Source organism: Lathamus discolor, chromosome 2 (genome assembly GCF_037157495.1).
Source record: "Lathamus discolor isolate bLatDis1 chromosome 2, bLatDis1.hap1, whole genome shotgun sequence".
Taxonomy (NCBI): Eukaryota; Metazoa; Chordata; class Aves; order Psittaciformes; family Psittacidae; genus Lathamus; species Lathamus discolor.
In genome coordinates, this window is record NC_088885.1 from 147,962,394 (window position 1) to 147,986,990 (window position 24,597).

At 41.8% G+C, this 24,597-nt stretch overlaps 1 long non-coding RNA gene across 1 annotated transcript; it reads right to left on the reverse strand.

Moving 5' to 3' along the window:
• Positions 1–823: 823 nt before the first annotated feature.
• On the reverse strand, positions 824–22,855 carry LOC136009432 (uncharacterized). The gene is made up of 4 exons (XR_010610556.1): positions 22,416–22,855; positions 22,146–22,333; positions 2,701–2,824; positions 824–1,701 (listed from the first exon to the last, which is right to left on the reverse strand). It is a non-coding gene; the product is annotated as an uncharacterized LOC136009432 (long non-coding RNA).
• Positions 22,856–24,597: the final 1,742 nt, after the last annotated feature.

The following is a 24,597-nucleotide window of genomic DNA, read 5'->3' on the forward strand; positions in this document are numbered from 1 at the left end:
CAGAAACAATATTTACATGCAAGTTGATGTATATGCTCTATCAAATGTCGAGCACAGGAACAGAGAGCGTAATGTCATAAAGTGGAAGATAGAAGACAAAAATCTGCACCTGTACTGCCTAGAGAAGTATAACTGATTTTAGCAGGTTTACCTCAGCAATGTCTGGATTAGACCTGGGCCTTTTTTACATTCATATTATGAAGAATTCAGCTAAATAAACACCTTGTTTTAGAGGCCACAGGTTTCCTACCTGACCTCTACCCGCTGGCCCAAAAGGAAGTTGAGTGTCCAGTGGGTCCTCTGTCACATCTGCCAACCAATCACATCTGGATGTCAAGATATCCCAGGTAATTTCAGATTAGACTGATTGCCTACACTGAAGCTACCAAATCTCATTCCCGGTACCCAATAGATTGTCCCTAGTTGTAGACAGATGTTTACACACACCTTTATCTGTTTGCACACACAGAGACACACATCCCCTTTACAAGATTACACACACACTCCACTGCAGCTGACACTGCTCTGAGGCATTATAGGAGCTTCCAGACTGCTCATCCATTTTGGGTTTAGCATTTAGTGCATTACATCATTATTTTCCTAGTTTTTCATTTATATTACCGTGATACAGCAAGGTATCCCATCCTCTTGCCTACCTTGTGTCATGCCATGCAGATAAACAAAACACTTTCTTTTATCTCCTAAGAAGAAAAATAACTGTTACAGCTGAACCCAGGGCTGTCAGTGCTGTGAATTTTCCATAAGCACATGAAGATGAGCACCCAAATAGACAGTATCACATAATAAGTGGCAGATAAGCATCTCCCAAACACATAAGCCCCATTTATTCAACACATTTCCCAGAAACTGTGTGTTGTGTGTGCACACACATGCAATACAACACGGGAAATACTTGTTTATTCTTGTTTCAAGAAGTGTCTCTTCCAAGTACATATGTAAATCTGTTTTGAAATGTATGTGAGTGATCACACTGGCAGAATAAGCAAATTCAAAACTCTTCCCAACAGCAGTCTGGGAGCCAGGAAGAAAGGAAACCAGCACATGTAGCTTACCTTGAAATTACTATTTTGCAGTTTATCCTTGTCCTATTATTTTTCTATTATGAATTTATGTTTCAACCTTTATCATCTTACAAAAGGCAATAAATGAGTTCTTTGGAAAAAATGTCTTCAGAAATTTCAGGAAAGAAAATTACAAGTCCCGTAACACCTCACCTTCTTCTGAACTGTATCCACTTTCCAGTTTGATGGACTCCAGCTGGGAACTTGTTTGAACTTGAATAAAAGGGAAGGATTTTACCATCTCAGTGCAGTTCAGTCACAGTTCTCCACTAAAGATTAGTCTTCCCAGTCCATCACTGAAGGGGCTTTCCATGCAATTTTTCTCCAATATGAGGAATTCCTTTGGCTCCAGCCAAAAGGGTCTCTTACTTAAGGTTATTTATTGCACACCCTGTGGGAGCTTCTGAACATTAACTGCTCCAACTTGGCAGAGGAGAACTGGTAGATTTTCCCTCTCTATGGAAATTTCTATTCCATAAACCCACATTGTTGCAGAAGTCCCTCTCCTGGGAATCTCTGTCTCAGAGGAAATGTGGGACAGCTGTGACTTGGCATGTTGTTTCCATCTTCTTCTGGATTTTATTCATGGTTTATAAAACTTCCAGCAGTACAGTTGCTCCTAAACAGAATAGAGATTGAAACCTTTCTCTTGCATTCGTATCTTGAAGGATTTCATAAGGAGTGCAGACAGTGGCCATTTCTTTGACGCTATTCGGATCCCAGTCATATCCTATGTCTTCTAGGATACTGCTGACTGACTCCAAGTATCAATGGTTGTCACACAAGCTCAGTGGCCCAAAGAAATTATTTTTCAAGCACATGGCAGATGAAACTTAGCCTAAGATCATATGCCTGGGGGAACTGGTTGCCATTTACTTTTAATTATATTGTGGCCACTAGATGCTTTCAAAGATTTAATATCCCCCTGAAAGATTAACAGCCACAAAACAGCCTACAGAGGAATAACCTCCTATCTATTTTTCTGTACTCCCAAATGAAACACTGGGATGTTTCTTCCAGGAACAGTCACGATTTCTAACTAGAAACTGATTATTCCATCTATTAAACACTGAAGTTTCCAATAATTTTCTTAATAGTTCTGGTTTTGTCACTTCTGTAGATTTGACACCACATGCAGATACAGCAATTAGCTACAGTCATGCATTTTAAAAGGCACTACATGCTCCATATCTCAGTATGTCACAAAGCTGACCTTTAGTTAATATTAACAAATAATACCAGTTATTTTACATGGATAGTGTTTGGAATAGTGTTTAAGTGTAATGACTATTCAAACAAATACATGTATGTATTAATAGCCTATATGTGCTGATATATATGGATGAATGCAACTTATTTCTCCACTTCTATTCAAAATGGCATAAGAAATAAGAAGAAGATACATTATACATAATCCAGGTTCTGTAGCTCTCTGGATGAATGGTAGTAGGTGGTTCTAAGAGACATATAACTTCATTATGTGTAACCATTTAGTGTCAATGAGAGGGTTAAGCATGAAGATAAGTCTTTTAGATTACACTTATCAGTTCACTTCAGATTTATTTCTGACACTTGCAGCAGAAAGTTGAATCAATTTGAATTCTCATAAAATACGAACCTGTAGATTCTGAATTATGTGAGAGTACATACTCCTAGTGTCACAATTAGCTGATAGAATTCTTCACGCTTGGCTTGTTAGATCTCTCTGAGACTCAGAAATAAGATGGTCTGTGGTTATGCACCTGGAGAAAATAGAAATAAATTATGAAATTAGGAGCTAAAGTAACATTTTCATTTGTACTTGTGGCTTAAGTATATTATATAACATATATTCTAGTATATTGAATAATATACAGATTATCAGGTTACAGATGAGAGATGTTTTCTATTTGTATTGTACATTTTTTTATGCATCCAATCAAGAGATTCTAAAGGGCAGCTCCTGGACAGCACACTCCATATAATTTGGTATCTGAAAATCTATTCAAAACTCACATTTTGTCAGCAATCTACAGAAAAAGTCACTATCACAAAAAAAAAATGCTTCGAGCAGAAAAGTGTTTAACAGAAAGCATTTAAAGCAACTCTGGAGTTCTCAGCTGTTAAAAGGTAAATCAAATTAGTTGCTCCATTTAAGTTGTAACTGAAAAGCAAAACTGGCAGGTTGTATTTTTGCAATTACAGATGAATAATAGCTGTGCAGCCAGAAACAATGCAGTCCTATACATCTTGATCATAAATATGGATGTACTTATAATGACCTATTCTCAGATGAATACTTAATCCTCTTCCATCACGGTTTGTTTAGCTGCGCATAAAAGACTGGTACACAGAACAAAGACACCATAACATTGTAAAATATGTAATACTGCAACCTCTAGGAAGCTGTCATCACTTTAATTGCGTATTTAGGAAGACATTTTTCAATGTGCTACATTTTGCAACGTTTCAGAACAGCTCTGACAAACCCTAGAAACAAACAGTTCATCCTGCAAGTGTTGCCAGCAAGGTTAGTGAGGGGTTTATGATTCCTGGACAAGACAATGCAGTCAAAGGTCCAGCTGTGATGGAGGAGAGAGGCCCTACCAGGAAGTGCTGAGTGTCCTTCACTCCCAGTAACTTGCACTCCCATTGGAGGTAAAAGGGCCAGATCTGCTTTCCCTGATGTAAATGGAAGGGGAATTAAGAAAATCACCTGCAGCCAGCAACTGAGAGCGCAAGCTGATACTTATCAACAGTGATTTATCTGCTGACTGCCTGTTCAGCACTGTAACTGTGGTGTGAATTGGTTTATCTCCCTCCCTTGAATGGAGCCACTTTGGACATGCACCAAAGAAGAATATGTTTTTCTGGGAATGAGGAAATATTTTTCCAGCTACCTCCGTATGGAATGCTCTAAATGGAAACATTATTCCTTCCTTATATTAAGACTATGTTAACAATTTTAATTTTTTCAGACTGTAAAATTATCTGACTTAATCAGTTCTCACTTCTTCATAGGGCACATGTTTTTTATTAGTTTCATTATTATTGTTAATCTGTCATTGTCCTTTGCTAAATACGTTCCAATATGCTCCTGAGCCAAATTCATGGCTCCAGTCATCTGCGGTATGACAAATGCTTCATTGGATAACTCAGAAGTTTTTCTTTTAAACCCAGCTTCCACCTTCTTTGCACCCTTTTGGAGCTGTGTTATATGCAAGCCCAGATTTGCTATTACACAGCTTCTCAAAGTGAGCTTTATGGGCCATGGATATGTGTGCCTGCTTTTCTGGGAAAGCCATGGATGAATAGGAACTCAATCTCTGCACAGTTATAGCATCTGGCCAGTTGCATGTCCTGGTGTGTCTGGTGTTATCAGGGTTTCCAGATCACAGGGGTCTTACACAGTAGTTAACATCAGGTGCCTTATTTTCAGTGTCAGACATGCAAGGTTCAAAAGCACTGAGTCAAAGGCTGTTTTCTGTATTTTCCAAGATAGCAGTGAGTGTGGAGCTCCTGGAGTGAATAGCTTTAGAAAGGCTCAGTTTACAAAGTTCTGCTTAGCATTCCTGGAGAATTACCCCCCTTGGCAAAAGCAGAAAGCCCAAGACGACAAGGTTCAGTGTCCCTTCCCAGCCAGCATTTCTATCTCAGTGACTGTACTTTCACAAGTGCAACATGGAATAAACTTCAGCCTCACCTCTATGGGAAAATAGCACCCAGTCAACTCAAAGAGGAAAATACAATGCAGCAATGCCAAGCTGTTCATGAGCAGGACGCAGTGTACCTGGAAAGGTGTTCTGGAGAATCAGGTGCTGGTGTGGGTTAATGCTAGGGCTTTGTGGTGAGAAGAGCTATTTCAGGCACCACTGTTATTACAAGACAGAGAAGCTGCTGAAGCTACCAACAGAAATATATCATTGCCCACAAAATTCATTCCATACCACTTTAATGAAGAGCAGGTTTTCCCTCTCAATTACTACATGACAATAATGACTCCCTTTGGTCCTGTCCACCAAATGACAGGGAGATAGTATTATGAATCCAAAAAGCAGCAGGTTTGCATAATGTTTTGCATAACTGCCTTATTATTATCAATCCCATGGTCTGGAAAAAAACAGAAGGATCAGATACCAACGATTATGCATACTTACACACTTTAAACATCATAGAGTCATAGAATCATAGAACAGTTAGGGTTGGAAAGGACCTCAAGATCATCCAGTTCCAAACCCCCCGCCATGGGCAGGGACACCTCACACTAAACCATCCCACACAAGGCTCCATCCAACCTGGCCTTGAACACCGCCAGGGATGGAGCATTCACAACCTCCCTGAGCAACCGATTCCAGTGTCTCACCACCCTAATAGGAAAGAATTTCCTCCTTATATCCAATCTACAACTTCCCCTAATAGGAAAGAATTTCCTATTAGGAAATAGGAAAGAATTTCCTCCTTATATCCAATCTACAACTTCCCCTGTTTAAGTCTGAATCCGTTACCCCATGTCCTGTCACTAGTCCCTGATGAAGAGTCCCTCCCTAGCATCCCTATAGGCTGAGACTGTACCAGTCAGTCATGTCTTTGGCCAACAAGCTGGGCACAAACACATCCCTAACAGTGGGTTTGACTTACTGACTTTCCAACTAGCCTTATATATCAAGAAATATCTGCTCCCCAACTAATTGCTGCCTTTTTGGTCCTACAGGGACAACATGTCTATGCACAGAGCAGCTCCTCTGTTCCTTTGTGTTTGGCACCTGAGCAGAATTTACAAAAGGGAGTGAAGATCTGTCACTATTGAGATAAATGTTAACATCAGAAAGTTGCAAGTACCATCTTCTACTTATTTGTCTCCTTTTCTGTCTCTGCACTGTTGAAAAGAGGTGCTCAATGGTTCTACAATGTCTGTTTTGTTGGGTTTTTTTCTTCTGTAAGCAAGGTCTTGGAAAGATACACAAGTTAAATTCTGCAGAAGATGGGAAACACCAGCAGACATTCATTCTGAACTTCTTAGGCTGACCAAGGTTCTTCAAGATTCAGAAGTTCAGGTATCTTTTGTCAATTGAATTAAACTGCAAGGTTAAAAATGCGCTTTCTCTCTTCCCTGTTGTCCCCCGTTCGTCGTCGTCCAGTACCCGTCCCCCCCCCCCCCATATTTCTTTATATAGCAGCTATTATTTTTTCTTACAGCCTTATTAAACAATCAATTTATTTGCCATTCTTTAATTCTGCCTATCTAAAAGAAAGTAAGAATTTCCATAAGACAGTTAAAACATGAGTAAACGTAAACAACTCCTCGGGTTAGAGACTTGAACTATATAAGTGGGTATCTTTCTTGAATGACCACATCCAGGAGAGTTCTTTTCTAAGGTGTGTATCTTGTAAGCTGATATCTGAACCTCAGAAAAATGTAAGAAATATGTATAGGGATGACTAGAAATCACAGTTCTTCATTTCCACATTGCGATCAGGAGGAGATCCAGTGCCTTCCAAGCTGAGATATGCATGTGGAATTTAAATCTGGTGTCTTTTTCATTTTGAGATGCAAATCATAGCGTTGCAGGAAACCTTCACTGCCAAATTCTCACAAACTAGAAAATTCAGCTGATACTGGAACTGATGAGTTCTTTGGGGGACACATACGTACTGTTCCACCTGTTGAAGGAAATCTCCATGTAAATAATATAGCTACGATCCAGAGGGCAGAGAGATTGATTTACCCCTTCCAAACATCAAAGAAGGAACCAGCATGCTGCTCACCGCACCAGTAAGATGACTGTCTAAGTGAGACACTGAATGGGAAGATGTTTGCATTCAGACAAAGTAGATTGTTTTGTTTTCTTGTTGTTTTTTTTTTTTATTTTTTTCCTGGCAATGAATGTAAGGTAACAGAGGCACCACAAAAGAGGCAGAAAGATCATTCCTGAATGTTCAGAAACAGATGAAAAGAGCTCCAGGACAAGCTGAGTTCACACCATCAGCATATTTTATACTGCAGAAATAACAGTCGTTTAGAAATTATGCAGTTGTTAATGGCAGAGGAAGGGGAGGGGGAAGCAATAGCCAGAGGCAGCTTACCAGCAGAGCTAAAAGCAGCTGCTGTTCATCTCCTCCCCACCTAGCAGCATCTTATTAAGTATTTAAGCCTGTCATCTGCAGCATCCAACACTGAGAGGCCACCTACATCAGCAACTGCTCTATGGAGGCGCTTGGACCTAGCCAGCACTAAAACAATCTGCCAACATGATCTTTAAAAAGTTCACTACACCTGGATGCCAAGAAGTGAGAAATACTCAGGCATTTTACCAGAGAAGTCTACTTTGTTCTGATAAATGATATAAAGATGGTCAAAGCAGAAATCTTCTGACGGCATATGACTCTACTGCAGACAGCACCAACGTCAGCACCCACCTGCAACCCACTTCAGGTGGCTGGTATGCCCTATGGAAAGACAGATGATACGGGGATGACGTGAGTTCTCAAGCATCAGAGTAGGGTCTTGCAAATACTGCTGGAATGACCTCATCTGTGAGTTTTATCTCTCAACTAAAATGAACCACGTTTTTTCTGGCTTATATTCAGCCACACAGCTTGGTTTACACCATGAGCTGCTCTGCGCCAGGAGACGGTCTTTATTGCTGAGGTCCCTTGCCTGTCTTTGGAAAGCTCAGCTCCTGTTGAGGGCATTGGTGTGAGCTTTAGGGTAGGCAATACAAACACTGAATCCCAGGCACTCAGCAATCTGGTAAACCACCATGGTTGTATTATTGCCATGTAAGAGGAAACAAAAATTATAGAAGGTAAGAATGAGAGCATATAAGGTATTTGAAGTGTAACCGGAAGGGTTACAAAACATTACTTGAGAGGAAAACACTACTGTTGAAAGGTAGATCAGATCCGAAGATATTCTCAAAGCATCTGACTTCAAATAAGGTTTGAAGGTTCAACTTAGATACGTTAACACCCAAGCAACTTGGAAACTGGACTCTTAAATCATTTTGGCATTTGAAAAATATCACTCTGAGCTGTTGCAAAGCTGCTTCTGTGCAACTAGAAGATAAAATCAATACCTCAAGAGTAACGTAGAAAGAAAGACCATAAAAATAACAAATATAAAATGAGAAAATGTAGTATGCCGGACCTAATCACAAAACAGCTACTTCATAACTACAGTAATTTGAGTTTCATTTAAAGACCTGACACCCTGAGAAGGCATGTTAGGAAAAAACTCCTATGAGAACTGGTTGCTGAAAGAGTCTATTTCTTTGAAGCCCTATCTCAGAACTGGGGTATTTCTTTGGGTTACAGTGTCTGTGGATTTTGGTATCTTGTTTTGGGTCTACAGCAACCCCAATAACCAGAGAACTGGGAAGCATCAAGTGTTCAACAGCAACATTAGAGCACCCAACAACACTAATAAGTGAAACCTCATCACACTCCTCTGAGCTGTACACTGGAGATACTTGCATGCTTAAAATTAAGCATGTGTGTAAGTGTTTGTAGGGCTGAGGCCAAAGGTTGCAACAGCAGCCAAGGGAATACCTGCCCAACCTCTTCAAGGCAAGGATATTTTGTTTGTAAAAGGATATTTTAACCTTCAGAGGCCATGGACTACGTAGTGGTAAAGCGACCTTTAACTTCTCCAGATCAAATGTTTATACAGGTGCTCTCATTTCCTGAAAGAGGAGCAGAGGTTTCAATATTATACAAACACTATTAATTTAAATACTTTTCCCACTTGCTGTTTCATGCCATTGAAAATAAATATATTTATCATTTTTACTGAGATCCATGCACATCGAATAAGATCTGGAAAATGCCTATGGTTATCTGGTGGAAGTTATCACAGTACATGCATATAAAGGAAGGCCCCTTAGTTGCTGTCTAGCTTGAATTCTAGGGATCATAACGATCAGAAATGTCACAGGAAAAATATCAGAACTTTCCTCTAAGAGTTATGAGTGCAGTGGCTGCAGATTGAGTGAAAGAAGACCAGAGGTCCTGAGACTGGAATTCCTGTGGTTCCTAAGTCCTGAGACTGACACCAAGGGGATTTCCTTGTCCCAGTTTGGTGGCAATGTCAACAGTCTGAAGCAAGAACACCAGCTTTCCATGGGAAATCTCTCAGCTACAAAAAATCTCTCAATTGCTCCCACTCTGCCTGCTTGGAGCTGATAAAAACAGTTTTCCACATCTCTTGGCAATGATCTGCTTTTCCACTAGCTCAGGACAACCAAGTGTCCCAGCCAAGATTCTCCTTCCAGATCAGTACCACTGTGGAATGCTGTGCGGGGCTGTGCTGAGTGAGTGTTAGTTGCTGCATTTGCTTTTCCTGTAGATCCATTTAGCTCAAGGCTGGAAACCACACAGACAAGCAAGCTCTGAAAAATGCCGCATGTGAATGATTTCACTTCCGCCCATGTGCTCTGAGCCCATTAATAGTGAGATGTGATTCTGGCTGCCACCTTGCCAACTGTGGACTGAGTCTCAGACTCCAATACGTGATTTAAAACAGATGCTTAGAAAAGCACCGTGTGAATCGTATAAGGCTTATTTGCTAGCCAGGTTGAAAGTTAAGATAAGCAATCAGGTTGTGTTGAAAACTCAGGAAACTCAGTAGTGTGGTTTCCTCAAGTGGTAAGTGAGAAATAAGAGTCCTCCAGAAACTGCACTGGGGGAAATTTCTTTCATTTAATTTGCAGTCTGGGTCAGTTTTTGAAGAATCTTCCCATATCAGCCTGCAAATATGAAATCTTTGAGTAATGTTTGGAACCCACATGTGTGACACCAGAGTGTTTGCTGACCATCCCAAACATGCTGACCACCCTCAGCCAGAGGATGGGGCAGAGGCTGTTAGAGAATCTGGAGCCCAAAAATATGACACACAAGATGAAGACATGGGTTTCTTGGGAAGAACATGTTAGTCTTGACATGGGGAAAAGATTTCTGCTTCCACAGCTCCTGACAACCTGCCTGGTGCCAGGCAAAGCCTGGAAGATGGCTGGACACAGAGTTCTTCACATCATTGGATTGTTTCTGATGGGACCTTGAATGTTTTGGAGAGGTGCAATTATCCTCAGCCCTATAGAGCCCAGGTGGCATGCAGAAAATATTAGGGCAGCATGGCTCAGTCTAAAATAATCATCTCTGAGGAAAACCCATGGAGTACTCTGTGCTAAGGCAGAGTCATGCGGATATTATATCGAACCTCATGAGACATCCATCTGAGGAACAGCAGCTGGGTTTCTATTTAACAGATTTTGTCTGAATCTCACCCAGAGTATTCCAAATGTCACATACATCAGTGGTGTTTTCAGCAGGTTTTGTATGCATTAGATATATGTTTATCTGTCATTTTTATAGATGAACAAGCCCTCAAAAGACCATGCAGATGTTTCGAAGACAGCTGGAAAGTAGATAATGGAAACATAATACTCCTTCCAGTTTCATGGCATTGGAACATGCTGAACTCAATGGAGGTTCAGAAGGAACATGGTTCCTTATTTCCAACTCCTTATAAAACTACATGTCTGTTGAGACTGACTCTATGATGGCAACCAAGAATATTGCAGGATGCCTTTTTGATAGTTAATTGTTTATAGCATTGTCCATTTGGTTATTGGAAAGACAATGCTGAAGTTCTCTCCAGGACACCAGAAAGACTGCAGCTTTCTGATTTTATGATAATTTTACAAACAACTGTGTCCTTTCTCAAGTGAAGGCACTTGAGGAATTGTTCAGACAGCTCTCCCTGCACTTCTTATTCAGGCAGAGCTGGAACTTGTCATCAGGCTGTATGAACTGAAGGTCTGGTGCTGCTCATGCTGTCATGATGTACTTCTTATTTTCACATTTTTCCAAAACTCACAGTGTCCTAACATTACATTAATACATCTTTCTGGAGGCTGTTTATTCACTAACAGCATGAGCCAAGCCCCATGAAAATTTTCACAGAGAAGAGTGTCAGTCTGGTCAGTAAGTGCTTTATGATATAGAGAAGATCATTAGAAACAATTCAAGACAGGTTACTCCAAATAAAAGTTCTCTCTAAATCAGGACCACCTCAGTGAAGAAAAATTGACAGTCAAATTCTGCTCTCCCTTAGAAAAACAGGCAGGAGAGGGAAATGGGGATTTTGAATGAGACATCTGAAGTTTACCTAAATATTCCCAAGGAACAAAATAAGTTATTTATGGATGTATTTAGGGATGTAAAATCAGGCCTGACTGATCATATAGCAAAGCACTCTGTTCACAGATACTGCAACTGTGATGATATTTTGAAATGTGACTGTGGCAGACTTCCCCTCTTCTCTCTGAAGAGTGTTTTAGTTGCTTTTTGAACTTGCTGAGTGAATTACAGATGTATTTCATTACGCCCAGCATCTGAAAATCTGTCTTAATAGATGTGTGATTTTCGTGGGATGATTTTAAACTCTGATTTGAGACATGCTTTGTTTTTCTAGCTTGTTTCTGACATCCTTAGAGATGGATCTTCTCATGTTCTTGGTTTTTAGAAACTGTGGTTTAGGACTTCAGATCACTTCTTAACCAATTCACACTCCTTTTATGTGCAGAATGACAGGCAGAGCTACACAAAACACAATACCTATTGCCAAAACACAAGCCAAACCAGACCTTCCAGAGATACTAAAATCAGTAACGAAAGCTTCACTATCCACACAAATGAAAATACAGAATTAAAAATAAGGGAAGAAAACCAAGAAACAGTGTAGGAGCGTGGCTAGAGATTGAGACAGAAGATAATCCTAGCAGCCCTGGGAAATTAAACAAAATGTTGCCTCAATTTGCAGCATGATTGATGATATAGAGTATGATGACGAAGTCAGAATGACTAATTTGAACACATGGATGGTAAAGGAAAGCATGGTATCAAGGACAGATATTAACTGCAAACATCTCTGTAAACCCCTGTTGAGTGTGGAGAAGGCAAGTAGTCTCCACAGAGAAACATTAGCAAATTATCATACAAATTACAGGATATTTAAGATTCATCAAATCGAGGACACTGAAATATGAGTGAGAAGTAGGAAACCTTTCACCAGTGTTCAAAAAACAGAAGAAATATGACCAAAGCAGCTATAGGTTTGCTACTCTGACTTCAATAGTATATTACATTTATAGGAAGAATAAACATGAAGATAAGGTAGCTAAATGACTGAAAGGATAAAATATGAAAGACTGAATATAAAAACCAAATGTGATATTTTTCTTCAGTAAAATGGTTGATTTTCTAGGTGAAGAAAACACAGATATCATTAATTTCAGAAGACTGATGTATACATTGCCATGTCAGGAATTTTAATTAAAATGAGGAGATTAATAAAAGATTTGCAAGATGAGGATGACTAATAAAATATGGGTTGTTCTGGAAAAGTATGTGGTTAGTGGTATTCTTGAAGGAACAGCTTTCAACATATTAAATCATCTCCATAAGTGGTATAATTGGGAGGATGCTAACAGAATTTGACATGGACACAAAGCTGGCAAACAATCCTCAAATACAGAGTGTGCCTAGACTCAGAAAAATAACACATAGACATTGATGCAGAGTCATGTATATAGTCCACTATCTGACACTGATATCATAATCTGGAGGGATTATGAGTGAAAATGAAAGAGATCCTGGTGTTCTGGTAGATCCTAAGAAAACTGTGAACTGTCAGAATAACATGGCTTTTATAGAATACAGTAGTTGGAATGGAAGAAAAGTGCATCAGGCTACAAGAGACAAGGCATTACCATCAGGTTAGACATTAATAACATCATAAATAGCATTGGAGAGACCTTAAATGGAGTTCTCTGCTCAGATAAACATATCTGTTTTCAAGGAAGATGAATTCACATCAAGGTACTGAAGCATGTGAAGAGCCTTTCCTGCTTACCTTTATCAAATACAGGTTTAGAAAAGATGTGACAGTTCCCCATAAAAAATATCACAGAGAATAAATAATTAAAAAAGGAAACTTGTTTAAGGAAAACATCAGTGGTGGCAGAATACTGAGTACACACTGTCTATGAGCACAATGTGGAAAGCATTGGAAAAAACTTCCTAGGGGAGACAGAATGGTCTGAAACTCCATTCAAACAAGCAAAATAAGAAAAAAAGTGATTTTTTTTGATGATACAGGGTGTTCTTCCAAGGTCATGGAATGATAGAGTCATAGAATGGTCAGGGCTGGAAAGGACCATTGCTATTTTATCTACTTTTAAAGGAGTTTGACTGCAGTGTAACACTGGTATGAACCATTCATGTTTCTGTACACAAATCATCCAAGAAAAAACGATGAAACATGTGACTTATTTAAAGAAACTGTTAGGCCTTTTCCTCCTTCTATAACTTGAAATGAGAATGATTCACCTTCCAAGTAAAGATTTGGGTGATGATTCCATTCCATTCAAATTACTATACTCAAAATCCACTGACGTTATGCTGACCCTTTGCTTCCACCGCTTTCCTCCATCAAACTCCTAAATACTGGCATTTCATTTTAATTACAGCTATAATATCCAGAGTTAATATCCCACTGCCGTGGAGTGGTATCACTGTACATGAGCAAGAGTTTGTGGCAAGGAAAATAACTTGCCTGAAGTAGCAAAGCAAATCTACCCTGGATGTGAACTAAGGGTAGTCTGATTTTTTGTGTATTACTACAGGCCATGAACCATAGGTCTAAACTGGGTAAAGCAAGTTTAAGAAGGGTAAAGAGGAGCTGGTAGTTGAATCTCATCTGAAAGAAGTACATATTCACGTGCATTCACTACCATAGATGGACGATTTGCCCTGACATGAAAAAGAAGTGCCAGAGGGAACAGAGGAGGTTGTGGGTCAGCCCTAATCCTTGTATACTAGGGCTGGTAGGGCTTTGACATTTCACCTCCATGGCAATGGTGGCACAGATTGATCGTGGGATACAGAAGGAACAAATTAAAATAAAGATCACTGAGAGCTACTTAGACAAGGAGAAATTTAAGAGCAAACGCACCTGGTCTGATGACAGCCAAGTAAAGCATCCTGAGGAATACCCAGCAGGGACTGTAGCACATTACCAACACTGATTATCATTCAGAAACAGGGAATAGGAAGCCATCCAACCATCCACTCCACCAACACTGGCTCCTCCTGTTTCTGTAAAGTTCCTAGAACTTTACAGAAACCCAGGAAATAGCTCTTAGTTCAAAGTGATGTCCTTCTTCTATAACCAAACTGTGATGTGCAGGTTTCTTACTTACACACCTGGACACAGGCAGGGAGGGCACTTTCAGATGCAGGAACTGTAGTGCCTGGCTTCTGTGTGTCTCTGCTATGGTGATGGGCACAGCATCACTGGTTCTCCAAACCCTTTCTGCAAACTCTGGGTGAAAGGAAACACTGCTGGGATCTCTGCCCACTTCTTTCATCACCTCAGACCCAGTGATACCCACCCCCTTCTGACCCTTTCAGAGTCACTGCCACATTCCTTGACAAATGGGATGCCTTGCTCTCAACTACCGAGGACTCGTCATTAACTCTGCCAAAGAATCATGCAATTGCTTTCTATTTTTCCTTTTTTTCTTGTTTTAAACTAGGAGCACTTCATGCCAGCAGTTGGCAGGGACAAAGGAGGAGGTAGCAGGGTGGGAAGAGGAGAGGGTCAGAGAACATCTGTTTCACATTTAACCTGGAACCAAACTTTTTTATCATGCTTCTCCAACCTCACTTGTATATTGATTCAATTACTAGGCTCTGCTAGTGCAAGAGATTTATATTAAAGCCCCATACAAAGCTATTGTGTTTTGTCACACAACAGTACTGAATCAATTACAAATGTGCTCAACATGATCCCTCTCAGCTGTAAGCATTCACTTGGGGAGAAGCAGTCTGACTGCTGCTGGTTGGACATTAGCTGATCCCCAGCAAGGTATGACACATCTTGATGGCACTTGCAAGCAGGATGCTCTGCCCTCAACACGTCACCATCACTGTCCCTTGGTGCTGCCTTTCTCAACTCTGCCTCGCCAAAGGTTTGCACAAGCTGGAGCAATGAGGCTGGACACAAACACACACACTAAAGCCTGGCTCCACTCTGAGCATCTGCCTTGTGGGAAAGGTCCCTCAGATGCACAAAGCAACAGCAGTGCCGTCCCTGGACTGTTGTGATGTGACCTTGCTCCCAGCAGCAGAGAGGTGATGACCAATGCAATCACATCATGACAATGGGAAAAAGCATTTGGGGCTGAGTGATGCTAGGCGAGGAGAGGGGCAGAAAAAACAGAGATTACAGCCTTCCAAGTCCCTTTTTCCCCAGCAAACCAGCTTCCAAATAAGGAAACAGAATGCAATTGCTCTTTGCAGAACATGTCCTGTATAGAAAGGCAATTTGCTGTTTACACCAGAGGTCAGCTCCTGGCTTGGCCACTGACTTGCCATGCAGCAGCAGCCAAAACTTCTTAAGGTGATATTTAAAATATGGCTGATAATTTTGTATGCTGCCAGACTTTAGGGGCCCTCAACACAGACTTTCTGTAGAAAACCACCAGAACTGGAGATATCTTGAATTAAAGAGCTTTTTTAAAAAAGCTTTTTTTAAAAGAGCCCTTTTAAAAAGCTCTTTGGTGTTAAAACCTACCAGTTCATTTTGCAAAACACCCAGGAAACCACAATGTCTTAAAAACTGCATTAACTTATATACAAAATAGAAAGCTTCAAGACTGCACAGAAAACTCTGTTTAAAAAGCACTGAGGAGCCACAGAGCAGGTTGCTGTGGCTGTATCAGACATGCAGATGCTCCTCACTTACCCACATTTCCTACCTGCTCCTCTGCCCACACAGTATTTGCTGTCAGTAGTAATGATACTATATCTGACTAAAGTAGACTTTTCATATACATTCAAATGGTCCATTTAACAACCTTATTCTTTTTTACTTTCAATAGAAAGCCTGAAAGATAAGAGCAAAGTCAGGGTTATCCAAGATAAATTCACCTTTTGTCAGACTGATTCACTATGGCAATTATTCTCTCCTGCCTCAGTTTACCTGTTCCTGCAGTGGTGGTAGCATCTAGAAGGGGACAGAGCAAAGTTCCTATCACAGAAACTGATGGTGTAAAGCAGATACCCATAGACTTAACCCACATACAGACCTGCCTAAACTTTGTCCTGTGGGTAAAAGATAATAGGACCCTCTATCCTTGGTAAAGGTTGAAAATATCTGAACAAGTGGAGTATTTAGTGCCCAGAGGTCCAGAGGTAAATCTAGCAGAGCTCTTTCAAATCCAGACCATAAGTAGCTGTGATTAGAGCTCTTACAATGAGCTTTAGCTAATTTTGAGCTTTTTGGAGATCCTTTTATATAAGCAATGTGCAAAGAATGGCAGCAGCTGCATGCTGCCCCGTGCGTGCTGCGAGCCAGACGGATGTAAGCCAGCTGCAGCCCAGCAGCCCTATAGCCACATTATCCTAATGCTGGCTCTGAGTTATTATACCTTATTTCCCAGCAGGGCTTTAATTCTTCAGGTTGAGCATCCTGTTAATGTGGCTACTCAGCTTCCTGCTCTGTCACCCGCTGGCAGAGAGTATGGGCAAAACAGGAACTCTGCTGAGTGTGTTAGGGTTGATACGTGCACCCCTGAGGTCCCCATCTGCAAGGGTGTCCCCATGGCAGACCTGATGCCTAAAGGCAGCTTATAACACTAACATTAAACAAGAAATGCTGGCAAACTTCCTCCTGGCAAACACCCTGAATTGGCTTGTGCAGCTGCCAGTGAATCTTACACCAGCACAGGCTTATACATGGTCTTCAGTTCACTGAGTTAAATCTAGCTCTGGCACCTCTGCCCCTCTGAGCACGAATAAACACCACTGGATCATGGTTATTCGCCTAAAGAATTTCTGTCTTCATCCAAGACACAAATAGAGAAGCACAGCCACCTTTGATGATGAGTTTCTTGTCAACAGATGTGCAGAGCATTCCCATCACTGAGAAAATCAAAAGTTTCTTCAAAATACTGGGAAATACGGCATCCTCATCAAGCATCCTCATCTGGCCTGCCGTGGTAAGAGTGTGAAAAGCAGGAATAGCAGAAATGGGAGTTTTGAGTTCAGGATTTCTGACAAACAGTTCTGAAGACACCCAAAGGATCCACACTGGTATTTTGCCTACTTCTATAACCAGTACCTGTGAGTTTATTTTTCACTACTTTCTATACATCTGTTTAAAACAAAAAGCCTTTGTTGGAAAGCCCTGTGTCAGAAGTTGGTATCTTAAAACCAGAGACCACCCCTTTTCAAGTCAAATCATTTCAGAAGTTTATACTCCTCAGAAAAGATGAGAGAAATATGATCAGGGAAATCTGGTTTGATTAATTTCTGCTTGATTAACCTCAGGTACAAGGTATCTACACTCCAGCAATTTGTAGTTTTACACTGATGGCAGATCAGTGTTGGTCGTTTTCTTTTCTATCTGAGTCATCTGGTTCTGCTGTACAAGAAATGTGAATTTACTAGAGAATTGTCTCACATTTTCTATGTCAAAATAATATGTTGCAATGGACATTTTAAACTAATTAGAGCTGATGGCAGAAACCTCCCAGTTTTGGAGAGGAGACAGCAGCTTTCCTATAACTGGGTAGTTCCATGAAAATTTTATCTATCTCAGTGCCATGGTCTGGCATAAAGAAAAACAAGTTTTAAGAATGATTGGGAAACAGGAAATCAGAATCCATCACTCTGCCATTGTGTGTGTCTATGCATTTGTGTCCTGAAAGTTGTTGTGTTGTCCCCTGACATCCCAACCCCAGAAAGACATAATAGACTGGAAGAAGTTCAGAAAAGATAACAAAAGACAATAAAAAGTATTTAAGCTGCAAGGACAGCTTCTCTACAAGCAGCACCTATGAGAGGGGACAGTATTCATCCAGAAAAAAAAAAAACCAGAAGGGGATTTGTTGGGACCCTACAAAATCAGGAAAAGGATGAATGCAGGTTGAGCCTGATGAATACAGACAAGATGCAGAGGATATGAAATGAAATTTGGTGGAAGTAGGTTCAGACCAAATGAAGCACATTTGTCCTTACTTCAGTAGCGTTTAATCTGCAGAGATCCTTACCATGGATGCCACGGGTGCTAAAAAATCACACATCTTTACAAGGAGGCTGGAGAGATTCATTGAAAAGTAATCTGTCAACGGCGATCAAATATAGTATTGGTGCCTCTGGCTTGGCAGGACAAGCTGAAAGTTGCTGAAGACTCGGAGGATATTTAAGAAAATATTTCTCAATTTTTGCCATATTTTGTATGGTTTCCTAGCTGCATCCACTTGGCACCATCCAAGGCAAAATAATGGGCTAGAATACAGCTTGCTGTGGCCCAGTTTATCTGATTTTTGTTCTTTATATTGAGCCTGAACCAATAGTTAAGTTGGGTACCATCCATCTGAGGGAACGCCAGTGAAAATATATACCCAGAGCTAACACTGAGCACAGAAATCGGCAGCCACAGCAGCAAGGCTGAACTAAGAGGTCCTGCCACTGACATACCACTTTCACAGTGGTGCCCAGTCACTGCTGCACAGTGAACGTGGCAGCTCAGTGCAGCCTTGCCTGCAGGATGAATGAATAATTGCCTGGTGCATAGGAGAGATGTACCTATATCACCCTACATTGCTCTTCAAGTAATAGCTCCTCTGTTCTTTTTTGGACCCCAAATCACCAATCATACAAACTGCCGAAATGCTGGTTTACTCCCTGGTTCTTTTTTGTGGTGAAATATCTGGTAGAGAGCACACAACCTGCAGATCTGGAGACAGCTGAAAATAAAGACCCCTGTGGTGGATGAGGCTGCAGGAGATTCGTTTCCCTGTGCCTTATAAAGTCCTGCAGTGCTCTTCAGCTGGCTGTGCACTTTCATATCACATCTTGGGGCATGCAGCTCAACCACTTGTTTACATCCCTTATTTCAGCTCTCGTTGCCATGGAAACTTCACACTGGGAGGGGCAAGATAAATAAAAAAAGGAAAAAGCAAAATCTTGGAGCTCTCAGGAGACCCAGAGTCAAGTGCAAAGCAGTGGGGATGGTGCCCTGAAGAAGGCAAAAGCCCTGAGCAGTCTGAGCACAGGCAGCTTGGTGTGAGGATGAGATATTGTGTTCTGGAGATGAATTACTTAGCAGAATTTATGGAGGTGATGTTTCCACTGAGGACGCAGATCACCTTTGAAATAAAATCTTTATTCACTATAATCTTTATATGTCAAATGAAGTCAGGAACAATTGCAGCTGGAAAGGAGTGAGAATATGTGAGAACAGCCCTGCAGACAGCAAGGTCAGTGCAGAAGGAGAGGCAGGAGGTGCTCCAGGTGCCAGAGCAGAGATTCCCCCACAGCCCATGGTGCAGACCATGGTGAGGCAGCTGTGCCCTGCAGCCCGTGGAGGTCCATGGTGGAACAGATTCCACCTGCAGCTCAGGGAGGACAACACACTGGAGCAGGGGAATGCTCGAAAGAGGCTGTGACCCTGTGGGCAGCCTGCCCTGGATCAAGTTCCTGACGCGACCTGTGGTCCCATGGAGAAAGGAGCCCACACTGGAACAGCTTTGTGGCAGAAGCTGTAATTCCACAGGGCACCCATGCTGGATCAGCCTGTTCTTGAACCATGCACCCCATGGAAGAGACCCACGCTGGAGAAGTCTGTGAAGAACTGCAGCCTGTAGGAAGGGCTCATGTTGGAGAAGTCCATGGAGGACTGTCTTCTGTGCGAGGGACTCCACACTGGAGCAGGAGAAGAGTGTGGGGAGTCCTCCCCTAATGAAAAAGGTGAGCCAGAAATGTGTGATGAACTGACCACAACCCCCATTCCCCATCGCCCTGTGCCACTGGAACAGAGGAGGTAGAAAACTCAAGAGTAAACTTGAGTCTCAGAGGAAGAGATGGGTGGGGGAAGTCGTTTTGTTTTAAGATTTGGTTTTATTTCTCATTATCCCACTCTGATTTGATTGGTAATAAATTAAACTCATTTCCCCAAGTTGAGTCTGTTTTGTCCATGACAGTAATTGGTAAAAGATCTCTCCCTGTCCTTATCTTCACCCATGAGCCGTTAATGATGTTTTCTCTCCTCTGTCCAGCTGAAGATGACAGTGATAGAAAGACTTGGTGGGCATCTGGTGTGTAGCCTGGGTCAACCCACAACAACCATCCAGATGTCCCTGCCCATGGCAGGGGGTTGGAACTAGATGATCTTGAGGTCCTTTCCAACCCTAACTATTCTATGATTCTATGATTCTGACCATCACTAACTTCAGCCTCTTCTTCCTGCCCACAGTGAATTCAGTCTGTGATGAACTAAACCAGTTCCATACAGATTCTGCAGTCATACACTTGTAATAATTAAGAGTATATAACCCCCACAAAATCAGTCAATGCTGTCGCTCTATGGCATAACCAAGGTATGATCCCAACATCCAGAACTGTTAGCAGCAAAGAGCCTAACTATAGCTCCTTTTCCACTGGGTGCTTGGAGTTTTTTGACAAAATGACTTCTCTGATAGCTTAAGAAATATCAGAGAAGTTAAAGACAGTGCTGACTGTAGGAGACTTCACAGCACTAAAAAACTGTGCTGCACAACATGAGAGTGAAAGGTCTAACAGAGCCCTGACAGCCTATCAGGAAAACAGCAGTGCAGAGGGGCAGGTCACAGGCATCACCCAAGCAGCCAGCACCTTTACCATTCAGTGTCCAGATGCTCTTCTATACTTAGGTCAGACACAGGAGAAAAGGGGAGAGGAAAATGGTATCTGTATCCAAGGCTGAATTCACATCTTCAGGGTTTGCCAGGGTGCTTTCGCCAATAGGTCACCACAGCCTCCCCACGTGAAAGAACTCTGAAATCAATGCCAGTAACTTTTGGCTGAGGGTTGACACAGCGTTTTGCTCTTTCTCTCATGTGATGTAAATAAGCAAAGAGAGGTGTTTTACTGAAATGCCACTGCAGCGTGAAGCATAACAAGGCCCCTTTTTCTGTGTGTTACGATATGCTCTGACATATGGTACTGAATGTACTTGATTATTGCCTAAACTCTGTTAATTTCTAGGAATTGGTAAGGAAGCAGACTTCCAGCTAAGTTCCTTATCCTTATATACCCCCTGGAGCCAGCCACTTCAGTAACATATTTCAGCAATACAGTAATGAAGGAGATCCCTATATGAGCCACTAGACTGCCCTCACTGTTTTCCCTCACTTCTTAGTTGCCTCTAATAAAATCCCTACCTGGGGAGAGAGAAAAGAAAGGGAAAAAAGGAAAAACCAAGAGGTGAATGGCTTTCCCAGGCTGAATTCCACTTACTTTAGCTGCTCGCTATGGTCTGAGTCAGACAATCCCAAGCCATGCTCTGCTGGTTACTTCATAGCTGTGCAGTGGAGGTACAGAGGCAGGCAAAGACCACCCTTAAGGTGTGAAAGTCATCTGGAAATACTTCTGTGGGACACCTTAAACAGGTCTTATAGGTCTTAGTGTAAAGCTGATGAGCTAATGCTGGGCTAGGCTGGCATTCCGCCCTACATTCAGGTGTCTGTGATTGCCCCCTAAACAGCTCCATAAGCTGAAGCTCAAGACAACTCTGGAGCATCTCTGTAATACCATCTCTACAGGTGTGTTATCTCTTCAGCAGAGGACTCAGGTGCAAGCAGTGGCCTCCAGGATCGGTCTCTGAGGCAGTCTCAGGTCCCTTTATCTTGTGTTTGGGCACAGTCTTGTGCCCTCTACATGGCATTCCTCATGGAAGATATGTAAGAGAGATGTCATACTACAGGCAGAAGAAATAATTTCTGATGAGCTAATAAAGCAATGGGTTATAATGTGCTTTAATGGCTAAATGTAAAGCTGTTTGCATCTCCCAGAGACTGGAAATGTAACAACCCCACTAGCTCGGGGACATAAGGTCTCTGATTCCTGTACTGCTGTTGGCTCCCTCTTAGTTCTTTACAGCCTTCCCGAAAGACCCTAGACTTCAGACTGCCAAGGAGAAAGCAGAAAATTTATCACAGGCAGGAACTCAAAACAACATTGAAGAAAAGCATCTAGTACCTTTGTTTTCTACTCCAGTGGATGTCTCTGCCTCTGAAAACAAGTGGTGGGAACTAGAAAACAGAGTCTTTATTTTCTTGGCAGAATGGTTTTTGCTCCATGAGGCTTGGTCCTCATTTTCTGTCTTCCACTGGCAGCGCTTTCCTGTTCCATGTCATTCTTTGTGCTTCCAGCCTCCTGTCCTTTCCCTGCCACACAACAGAGACTCAAAGTAAATACATAAATTCACTGAATTAATAAAGGAAATGACTGGACTAGCAAGACAGGTACCTGTCACCTTGGTGGTATCCGCTAGGCTCATTCCACTCCACATTGGGCACTGCTGCGTGCTCAGACCATGAGGTGTTTAAGGCAAGGATTATGTCTTCTGAAGTTTGCACAGAGGTGCTGACTGTGGCCTTTGGGCACTGTGAGCATTAAATAAGAGCCTTGTGCTAGAAAACATTCCCACCTGGAAAGGTTCAAAGAAAAGCCTCCTTGTACAAGTGAAATTCCTGCTTGATGCATAGGCTGCTTATTTAACAGACCTTGGCAACTGAAGCAAATCACTGTGAAAGAGCAAGCAGAGACTTCCCATTGCTCTCCACCTGCCCTCCTCAGAGCCAGATCCTCTAACATGTGCCTGCTCTTTTACCACCCTGGGAGAGGCAATAAGATGGGGCCTTTCCTGCATGCAGAGGTGATCCTGCAACCTTCCGAAATGCGAAGTATCAGCCCTGAGGAGAAACCAATGAAAATGTTAATGCAATGGACAACATCTGACATTCAAACCATATGTGGTACAATTTCCAACAAAGACTGATCTGAGTACACACTGCAACAAAATTTTATCATTAATTATTTTTGAAGACCAAGTGAAAAAATAGTTTGTTCCACTGTCCTTTCATTTCTACAGCTGCTGACAGCAACCCATTTGTTCTTGCCAGTCTTGTGTGAGAGTCATAACGGAGAATTGCAGGAGGAAGGAATGGATTGTCTCACTGAACTCACAAATCAAAACTTAACCAAAAACCATTCACTCTTTCCTGTTTCTCTTACTCCTCCCAGTACAAGCTGTACATATCACACATTAGAGGGATTCTGTTTACATGATTTCATTTGTGGCCATACATTACATCTACTACATAAAAGCAATGCTTGGAACTACCCAGAACTGTATTTTAAGCCTTCTGTGATGACCTTCTCCTTGAGTCTCTGCATTTCACCATGTGCAAAATGGGATACATTCCCTCTTCCTGCACATTGCTTTGAGCTGTACGGATGAAAACTGTTGGAACAAGTCCAGAGGAGGGCCACGAGGATGATCAGGGGACTGGAGCACCTCCCGTATGAAGACAGGCTGAGGAAGTTGGGTCTATTCAGCCTGGAGAAGAGAAGGCTGCGTGGAGACCTCATAGCAGCCTTCCAGTACCTGAAGGGGGCCTATAGGGATGCTGGGGAGGGACTCTTTGTCAGGGACTGTAGTGACAGGACAAGGGGTAATGGGTTAAAACTTAAACAGGGGAAGTTTAGATTGGATATAAGGAGGAAATTCTTTCCTGTTAGGGTGGTGAGGCACTGGAATGGTTGCCCAGGGAAGCTGTGAATGCTCCATCCCTGGCAGTGTTCAAGGCCAGGTTGGATGAAGCCTTGTGTGGGATGGTTTAGTGTGAGGTGTCCCTGTCCATGGCAGGGGGGCTGGAACTAGATGATCTTGAGGTCCTTTCCAACCCTAACTATTCTATGATTCTATGTACTCCTGACTATGGGCAGTTTATTTGTTCCCCTAATAACCAGTTCCCTCAATGAAGAGATTTTTATTAAGATCAACAGAAGAGCAGGGGGGTAGAGGGGAAGGCATTTAAATTGGGTAGGATTTTAAAAAGTGAAATTAGTCCATGCCACTGTAATATAACATCTAGGGAAAGAAACATTATTTCAACAGGTGCATTTTATATATCACATGCACGTGCACTTTCACTGCTTGAAGCCCCTCTAGTGAAATTCACCTGGGCAGCAAATGAGCCTGTAAAGTTACATTATTAATTTTCAGGCTAGCATTCCCATTTAGATAATCAACGTCATGCCTTAGTAATTTGCTCAACGAAGCCGATTCGGCAAAATAGCCCTTTTTACAGCATATGTACCCCATATGTGAAGGCTGGATCTATCTTTTCATTCCAGAAGAGTAAGTAAGAACATGTCAGGATGATGTAAATGCAAGGCTTACACTAATCAGCCATGATGCACCGTCTAAGGATTTGAGTAGAAGCTGAGCACTCTTTTTGTATTTATATGCCATATTTCTGAACATTAGAGCTCATGAAATAAAGCAACATGGTGCCTATGATCAGACATGATGCAAGTTGAACTGCACGTGCAGGTTTCATGTACTACCATCAAAGGAGAAGCTGTACTGCGCTCCCACTGCCTAGCTTCCTCTGGGCTGAGGTAAAATGGAGAAAGAACAAGG